Here is a 9,922-nt window from a genome sequence, read left to right on the forward strand (position 1 = left end):
TAAAATTAAAATAAATTGAATATAAGTAAAATAAAAGATTGTTATATATATTATAATTTGTCTATAAAATAATAAGAAGCATTCTAGCACAGTGGTTTGGCCACCTTCTTTGTATCCATGGGGACAAGAGTTTGAATATTTTCTAAAGCATTTTATAAGTGTGATCTCTCACCTTTAATTTTATAAGTGGGACCAAAATTAAATAAGAGAGCAGTCTCATCCAGTAGGATCTACTCTCTCTGACAACTCTACCTGAGCATATATATATAATTTTTCAAAAAATACTTGCAAAAAATAATTTTATTTTCTCTTTTCCTTTGTAATATTTAAGAATTACTCTTTAATAAATAAATTGTTAATAATTAAGTTAAATAACTTTGCTTCATCAATATAAGTAATTTTGTCATGCACATAATAACTTTATGTAAAATTGGAACTTTCTTCATCCTTTCTGAAAAGATTTCACACTAGGTGGCAGAGGGAGAAAATATGATTATTAACAAATATATTTATAAATGAGACGTGGGTCTAATCTTATTCATAAAATTTATTTATATGATTTTATCTCCAAACAAATATATTCTTAAAAGAAGAGATTATATTAAGAGAAATAAATTATCAATAGTCTTTTAATTAATATTTAGCAAATAATTTGTTCTTTTTTCTTTCAGAAAAAAATCTTAATTCATAAAAAAATAATTTTCATTGACTATAAAATTATACTACTTGTGGCATAACTCATAAGTCAATTGCCATCAATTCAATTTAAGAATGGAGGGGGAAAATGTTTATCAATTCTGTTAGGTAGACAATAAAGATTGTGAACAACGGGCTGTATTCTCGATTCATAAAAAGTGAAAAAAACACAGTTCATCATAAATTACCCTCCTAAAAATTCTACTTTCACTTTTTATACTTTAACCATCCACCTTTTACTGTCGCATGCCCTCTTCCCAAACCCTCATTGCGTCATTGGTCCCTCCTTCACCGGCCAGTTTCAATACTGCTGAGCTTATTCTCCATTTAGCTATCGGTTTAAAATGAAAATAATCATCTACATATCTAGTAAAATGAACATCCAGTAAATTTCATTGTATCTACTTAAATCCTATCCAAATTAAATAAACATCCACTTTATAATGAAAATAACCATTCAAATACCTAGTAAAATGAACATCCAGCAAATTTTATTGTATATACTTAAATTCAATCAGAATTAAATAAACATCCACTTTAGAATAAAAATAATAATCCGTATACATAGTAAAATGAACAACAATTCAAGACATGGAGAACCACAGTGGTGGAGGGAGGACGGTGACGAGACAGCAACAGTGGCGTCTGTGGAATGCAAGACAGCCGCAGTGGCGCATCGGGAATGCGTGCGATGGCATCACTCGCACAGCAGCAACTGGCAGCAGCAACCTGGACGATGGGATGAACGAATTGATGGCTCCATTGTTGGTTCACTCTCCAGTGGCTTTTACCAAGAATTACAGCGTCTCGGAATAATAAACCGGCACGACGCAGCAGCAACTCCACGAGAGGGTGGCGCGACACCGCAGCAACGCTGTCAGGGAAGAGTGGCGCGAAAACAGCGACAGCGGCACAATACAGCTTCAAAAATCGGAGAGGCGCCTGCGGGTGGGGGTGTGGGGGGAGGTGCATCGGGATAAGCGGTGGAAGAGGAGGAGTGTCGAGCTGAATGGTGGTGTGAGTGGCGGAGGAAAAGGAGGGTTGAGACTGAATAGAGACATGGTGTGACTGTGTATTGGGAAGAAGTTACGTTGCCTAATCTTAATAATTTAAATTCAAAAAATGATTATTCTAATTAATTGAGAATCTGATTTTATAATAAATTTGAAATTAATTAATTTTTTATGTTGTTGTTTATGTTGTTTAGTTTCTGTATTATCTTCTTATACTTTTTCTTTATCATATCATACGTGTAAGTATACGTAAATGAGGAATGTTTATGTGATAATGGTAAGTATATATAAAAATATTTAAAAAATAATGTTAACCATTAAATTGAATTGAATGATTCATATTACATCGCTTAATTAATAAGTCACAAAAGTATAAATTTGCCTAATTCGTTCCTTCCAACTAGCGATATTAGATATAAATTTTTATATCTCCTTATCTATTTGTATTATGTGTGAAGAGAGTATCTCAGATTATCTCGATGACAATAAATCACAAATTTTGGGAACCAATTATCTTCAATAGAGGTAGTTCAAAACTATCCCACCTTTACTTCGGAGATGATATATTATTATCTGAAAAAGCATCCCTGGATCAAGTTGAGATAATGAGGGATGTTTTAGACTTATTCTGTCCGAGTTCAATTCAAAAAGTAAATTATGAGAAATTAAGTATTTTTTTTACAACGTATGTTTGACAAGAAAACTAGAATTGAATAGAGCTTTGGGGATAAGGCTGACATCCAATTTGGGTAAATATTTGAAAGTTTTCTTGCTACATAAACGTACAAAAAAAAGAAGATTTTCAGTTCATCCTTTAATAGAATGACATCTCGGCTTAGCACTTGGAAGGCGCAAAACCTCTCTCTTGCGGGCAGGGTCACTTTACCTCCATCAGCGTTAGCAACTATCTCTTCCTATCTCATACAAACAATGAGACTGTCATTGAGTGTGTGTGACAAGATTGATCAAATCCGCAGGAACTTCATGTGGGATAGCAACAGTACTAGTAGGAAGGTCCATTAAGTTAGTTAGGAGAAACTGTGTTTGCCAAAAAAATTTGGCGACTTGGGATTCAGACCAGCTAGAGTAGTAAACAATGATAATCTCATGAAATTAGCATGGGACTTGGTGCAAAACAGGGATGCTCTTTGGGTTAAGGTAATCAGAAGAAAATATAAATGTGGGGAGAATACCATGTCCATCGCCAAGAAGTTCCAATCTTGTTCAAATGCTTGGAAGGATATCACTCAAGTATGACCTAAATTTGAATAGAATTTAGAAAGATCATTAGATCCTGGACGTGAATAAGCTTGAAGACTTTGCTCAACCAGATATATTGGAGGATATGCTGAACGACATAGGTAGTGAATATGCAGCAAATGGTAATTGGGATTTAAATAAAACTGAGAAGGTTTTAGGTGAGGATTGGGTCCCTGTTTTTTCATCCTTGAAGGCTCTAGAAGCAAACTTGGAGAATGATTGTAACGTCCTTACTCTCAGAAGTTCATGTTTTCGGCTGCGCTACTCTGACAGAGCGGATATTACAACGACTTTCATACATATATAATATTAAAATAGGAGCCTTTAACTCAAAATCGTATCGCTGTTTTCTTTGAAAAACTGGAAATACTTTTCTCTTCCTCGCACAAACATACGTACAAATTATCATAATACTATTACATCCACAATCCAAATAATTATACAAGCATATATATGCATACAAAGTTATCTCACAAGAATCACAACTCCTATCCCTCTTTACAAAAATATAAATCTCAATAACAAGGCGAGGAAAAAGACTTCTATGATAATACAACCATAAAACGCAGAAATTAAGTTGTAAGCTTCCTCATCCGCTTCCTAAAAACAGAAGTCTGTAGGGGGTGAGAACATTGTCCTCGTAGGTTCTCAGTAGAGGATGTAAGAATTGTCATAGGAGGATACATATAAATAAAAGAATGGATTTCAAATGCAGTTATTATCGTTCGTCTTATAAATCTTTTCAAAAACCAACCGCTACTTACTCAAAATCCAGATTCATGCCTCCATTATAAAATCTTAAAAGTTACTTAAACTATATGAATGGCTAACCTGTTCCAAACAAATGTTCATTAAGTATATGCTAAACTAGTTTGATCTTTCATACTTTTTCCTACCTTAAACATAATTCACTCACGGCCTCTGGCCCATCACCTAACCAATCACAGCTTTGGGCCCAAGCAAAAACAATCAACACATATCCACCACAAGTCAAAACACGTATTAAACCTTTACCAATTTATCAAGTCACGACCTCCGACCCAAAATAATCAAATCTAACTCGATTTTCTACAAACCTCCAATCATCACATCAGGAACCATAGTTATTAAATCCGGACCGGACTAGTTGGTTCGACCAAAAATTCGATCAAACCGAAAAAATCCTATCAAAACTAATTAGCCCGTACCCAGGACATAAAAGTCCTTGCAACCACCAGGCTAAGATGTTGATTAGTAGTATATGTGCTTTTTTATAAATATATTATAACTTATTAGACATATCCTAATTAATAACTTCATCTTATTAATTCTTTTTAGTAATGTAAAATTTAAAATATTTTTATCCTTTTGTCTTTTTATTCTAATGAGTAGTTTTTATATTTAATTTAATTGAATCTTTTATTTTATATTTACTCACTTAAATTAATTATTTTTAATTTTACATAATTATTAAAAAAACATTAAATGTTGTTAAATATCTCTAAATTAAAAAGATAAACAAAAATATTTTTATTAATCATATCATATTTTTAGTATTGATAAGTATATAATATTCATAAATATTAACTTTTTTCAACATATATTTTATTAATATAAATAATTAATGAATTATTGAAATCTTAAAATAAGTTAGTTTAATATAAAAAAATTATTATAAAAGAAATTAAATTTTATATAATTATTTAATTATGATCGGTCAACCGGTTCAACTTGTAACCCAACAGTTGAACCAGTGACCCGGTCATCTAGTAGTCTGATCGGGTTAATTACTGGTTCGGTTTTGATAACTATGTCAGGAACAACCCTCAGCGTCACTATCGCCAGCATAATCAATCTGTCAGTTGTTCAAACATATACAAAATAATACAAGGAATACACAAATAGAGAGAACGGATATAGCAATTAGATCAAATAGCATATAGATATAATTACTCAACAAGGCAAGCCAAATACAAGATGCACACCCAATCAATACACACAAATGCATATGATGCATGCCTGTTCTACTAGCCACGAGCTCACGTGTCGGTTAAACTGCCAGAATCCGACACATCTGGTAGCTAACCCGAATATTGTCTCTCAACACGAAGGGAATCTTCAACCTTTCGGGAGGGAATTCGCAACCTCCCCAATCAAAGAGAGACTGTGATGTAGCGATAGAGAATCCTCAACCTAACTAGTTGTTACTACAGCCAGAAATTGAATCAAAAGAAATCCTCAATATTCTCCATTCAATTCCCTAATGTAGCAAGAGAATGAATCCTCTACCCCACTTGTCCTTCACAACAAGAGAGGAAATTCTCAACCTCAACTTGCCTTTCACAGCAAGAGAGAGAATCATCAATTTCAACTTACCTATACGTGAGCGGGTCAAAACCATCGTCCTCACGATATCAATCCAAAACTCATTTTAATCCAACATAATCAAACATAACCAAAATTAGAATTAATAATACAGAATTGAACCGAAGAAAATTCTCAACCTTCTATCCAACTCTGCTAGTGTGACAAGAAAGGGAATCCTCAACCTCAAGCTTGCCCACCAAAATGATAGAGGAAATTCTCAACCTCAGCTTGTCTATCGTAGCAAGAAAGAGAATCTTCAATCTCAACTCACCCTTTCAAGAGCGGGACAACGCCATCGTCCTCACAACGTCAATCATAATTGCCTTCTCAATTATAATCACAACAGAGAGTGGGAATCCTCAAACTCAACTCGCCTATTCATTCCGGGATATAGTGTTCGCCACACTCTTGAGATATAGTATCTGTCACACTTTTCAATCATAATCTCGTCATAATCCTTATTCACATATATATAATCGTATAATCCGAAGGGAATTCTCAACCTCTCCAATCCGTTATCAATTTATCAAGCTTAGGTTCGTTAATCCCTATTTTTTTATCAATTATCAACTCCATTAACTCGTGAGCATGATAATACCACCATCCTCACCGCGGGTGGGACAAGCCACCATATCCCCACAACCAAGTCATCCGGTTTAGGAAATACTTTACTTTAATCAATTCCATATACTCCCACTCATTTCGGAGCCAAAACAAGGTATTAGACCTTAATTAGGGATATATATATATATCACTACTCATATTTAAATACCCAACAAGCTTCATTACATTTACAATTTATACTAAAACACAACCACACATACTAATCATTTTCAAGTTCAATCATGGCAATCCATCAGTTACCGTGACTTACCATATAGGGGATAATTTACTCTATCTCGGCCTTACGCTCAAACTCTAACATCAACATTATTCAACTCAATCTATAGCTCATCACAAGGTAATCAAAATCACAACATTCATTTACTAATCAAACATACAATTTCAGCCATCATCCAACATAACATTTACACCAAATTATCATTCAAGCACATCATCAATCATATATATCAATTCACAAGACTCACATAATCACCAAAGGTAAAAGTTTCATATCGATATCAATTCATAACAATCATTGTATAAAAATGGTGTTTTAGAAAATCCTACTTCGTTGACAGCGGTTTTCAACTCTGGAATTTCCTCCTTCAATCAACTCAAACTTAACCAACGGCACCAAGTCTTCGCCAAGTGTTCCCAAAAGCAAGCAAAGCTCTAATTTCACAATACCAACTCAACCCGAGTTAGCCATCACTTTTATTCAATCTAATTAATCAATTTATTCACATTTCAAGCTAGAATTTTATATATAATTAGAAAAAATCAAAGGAAAAGAGTTTCTTTACCTTAACCCATACGAAATAGGGATAGAACTCACTTGGAATCCATGCTAGAGTACCACTAAAAAACCAAAATCATAAGATTTCAATACTAACTATCCAAAAATGCGAAACAGTAGAGAGAATGGAAAATTGGGCTAGAATTTTGGATTTACGCATTGAAATACTTACATAGAAAAGAAGAGGACGAGTAGAGCAACGCGTGGCCACAAACGGCTCGTCAATCGAAACTCCGAATCAAAAGTTATGGGCGAATGAAGATGGTGATGAATGGTGTTAGGATTTCTCCACTCCTTCTCTCATATCCGCCCCTCACTCTCATAAATGGGGAATGGAGGCTGAAATGTGGCTTTGTTATGTGTTATATATGTGGTCTTGGGCCCCCTTGAGCCCGATTCACTCGTTTTAATCCAATGACCCAATTTTGGACCAAAACGTTTAAGATTAGTGTTTTAATTCGTATTTTAATTATTTTCACTTTCCCAAAATTTAAAATTTAAATTCTTAACCTTCTTTGCTCTCATTTAATTTATTAATTAATTATTTATCATTTTTCTGGGTTTTACAATGATCAAATAGCATGGCTTCTTAATTTCAACAGAAAATTTAGCATTAAGTCAACATGCTCTAATCTACTTGAACGCCGCTGAGCACTCTAAAACTGATTTATTTTTGAGAATTTGAAAAGTTGAAGCCCTAAATGAGGTTTCAGCTCGCAGACACATGACCCAAAAAGATACTTGTCCAATTTGTGGTTCTTCTTCAGAGTCTTTGCTCCATGTCCTTCACGACTGCAGAATCGCAAAGAATACATGGAAGAGCATTGACGCTTCATTTAGTTCTGGTACATTCTTTAGTCAACCCCTCTTTCCTTAATTGTTAAAGAACTTATCATCTCAATCTCATTACCAAGGTGTTCCTTGGTCTTTGTTGTTTACTTATACCCTATGCTCTCTTTGGTATCTTCGCAACATGCATATTTTTTAGAGAAAAAATCCAGTAGATGAAGGTAAAATCCATGATTTGGTTGTTCATTTAGCTAAAGAATAGATGAGGAGATAGCTCGGGCAAGGAAACGGGTTGGGTGCTTTGCTGAAAAATAAATCCGTTGGATCCTCCTAAACCCTCTCTTCATTAAGCTAAATTTCGATGGCTTTGTTACAAAGGACAGCCAAGCGGCTTGCAGAGGTATATTAAGAGACATGAAGGTAAGTTTTTTGCTTGTTATAATACAAATCTTGGCAGTTGTACGGTGACTTAGCATAATTCTGGGATATTCCGTTCGGGTTGGACTTAGCTCTAAATCTTGGATACATGAATGTTTGTATGGAAGTGGATTTTAAAGAAGCAGTAAGTCTCTACCTTCAAGAAACCATCGAGTTGCACTCTATAAGAGCATTAGTTTTGACTATTAAAGATCATTGCAGTAGACTAAACAATTGGAACATCGTTCATGAGTTCCGAAAAACGTTCAAATAGATTGGCATAGCAAGGACATGAGCTTCAGTTGAGATGTCATTTTTTCTTCTCTATTCCCTCATGTATTTCTTTATGTTTTGGCTACTAAAGATTATTGCAGTAGACTAAGCAATTGAAACATCGTTCATGAGTTCCAAAAAAGTGAAAAACGTTAAAATAGACTAGCATAGGAAGGACATGAGCTTCAGTTGAAATGTCATTTTTTCTTCCCTATTTCCTTGTGTAATTTTTAAAGTTTTCATGCAGAATTTATTAAAATTACTTTTTTTAGGATAATTTATATCTTTTTTTTGGCTTTAGGTCCCAATGTCTATAAAAAAAAAGTTTGAACCTTTCATTATTTTTAGATTTAGCCGCGAAAATCCTTTTTTCCTCAAAACATTTGTTGAATTTTCTTTAATTGATATCCTAAATAACGTTAAGAAATGCCCTTAAAGCATTATTATATTAAATTTTTCGATTTTTCTGTTACATTTGTTTATTTATTTTAAAAATAAATTGTTATTCTAAATAACCTTAAGAAATGTCGTTAAAAAAACTTGTTAACAGAAACCCTATAACTAAACTAATTATTTCCCAGAGATTATATGCGCTCATGAAAGATAGAAATAACACCACTATAGTCTACCCACCTCATTAGCTATTTCGAAACATGACCTTGTTGAGAAGCAAAAATATTTACGAAGGTGCAAATTAAATTTCGTTGGAGGTTTATTTACAGCATCTCATAAATCAAAATCTTGTATATGATGTCAAATACATTATCTACTAACTTGCCGTATCCCACTAAGATTGCTTCAAAAACACGCGATAGGAGGGTTGCCATCTGGTTCAAAGCTTCATCCACTTGCATATACGTGTAATACATAACCTTTGATAGTTCTCTAACCACAGTCCACCGCTAGCTTTATGGAATTTCCAGCCAAAGCAAGCACGAGTTTCACATTGTACACTCGGCTAGTTTAATTATTACACACACCTAATGCATAAGAAAGCAGCGGTTTGACATAGGCGAGAAAAAGTTTGAAAAATTTTCCAATTTTTTTATTTTGATATTGAGAAAATAATAATGTTTTACCGCATTTTTGAAATTCGGTGTATCTAACTAAAATATAAAAGACACAGATTGAACCAATAGATTTTATACAGAAATTTATTTAATAATGAAATAAAAAATGGAATAATTCAAATATATTGGTGTATGGTGTGTTATACACAGTTGTGGTGTACAAACCTGCAAAACGCAATCCATGATGGGCATGAAAGAAAAAAAATAGTTGCTACAAAATGTAGGTTGTGTTTTATAAAGAGGGACGACAAAATATTGAAACGTGTCTCCTGTCACCCTGCATGCAGACCAGACCTGTAGATTGACTGCATTGAGAGATATCAAACGTGACTTGCGTTTGGCAGGTTCGTGTAGCAAAGCGTAATCTGTGTTTGGCAGGGAGATAGCTTGTATGTAGGACACGCGTATGTGAAGGAGTGGTAAGAGGTCTTTATAACGTATTTTGCGTTGTGCTTGGAAGACAACTTCAACTCGTTTTTGCATTTTGCTTCCAAGAAAAAAGAAGATTAGGAAGAAGGTTGAGCGAGTGAGGTAAAAAAATACAACACAAAACATAGTTCGTAATTTTACATTACCACAAGAACATATTATTTAATATTTGGATCATTCTCAATAGATAAATATTTTTTAAAATTTTAATTATGAATAAATTTATTTAT

The sequence above is a fragment of the Arachis ipaensis genome, chromosome B5, assembly GCF_059453495.1.
Source record: "Arachis ipaensis isolate K30076 ecotype BB chromosome B5, ASM5945349v1, whole genome shotgun sequence".
NCBI classification, from domain to species: Eukaryota; Viridiplantae; Streptophyta; class Magnoliopsida; order Fabales; family Fabaceae; genus Arachis; species Arachis ipaensis.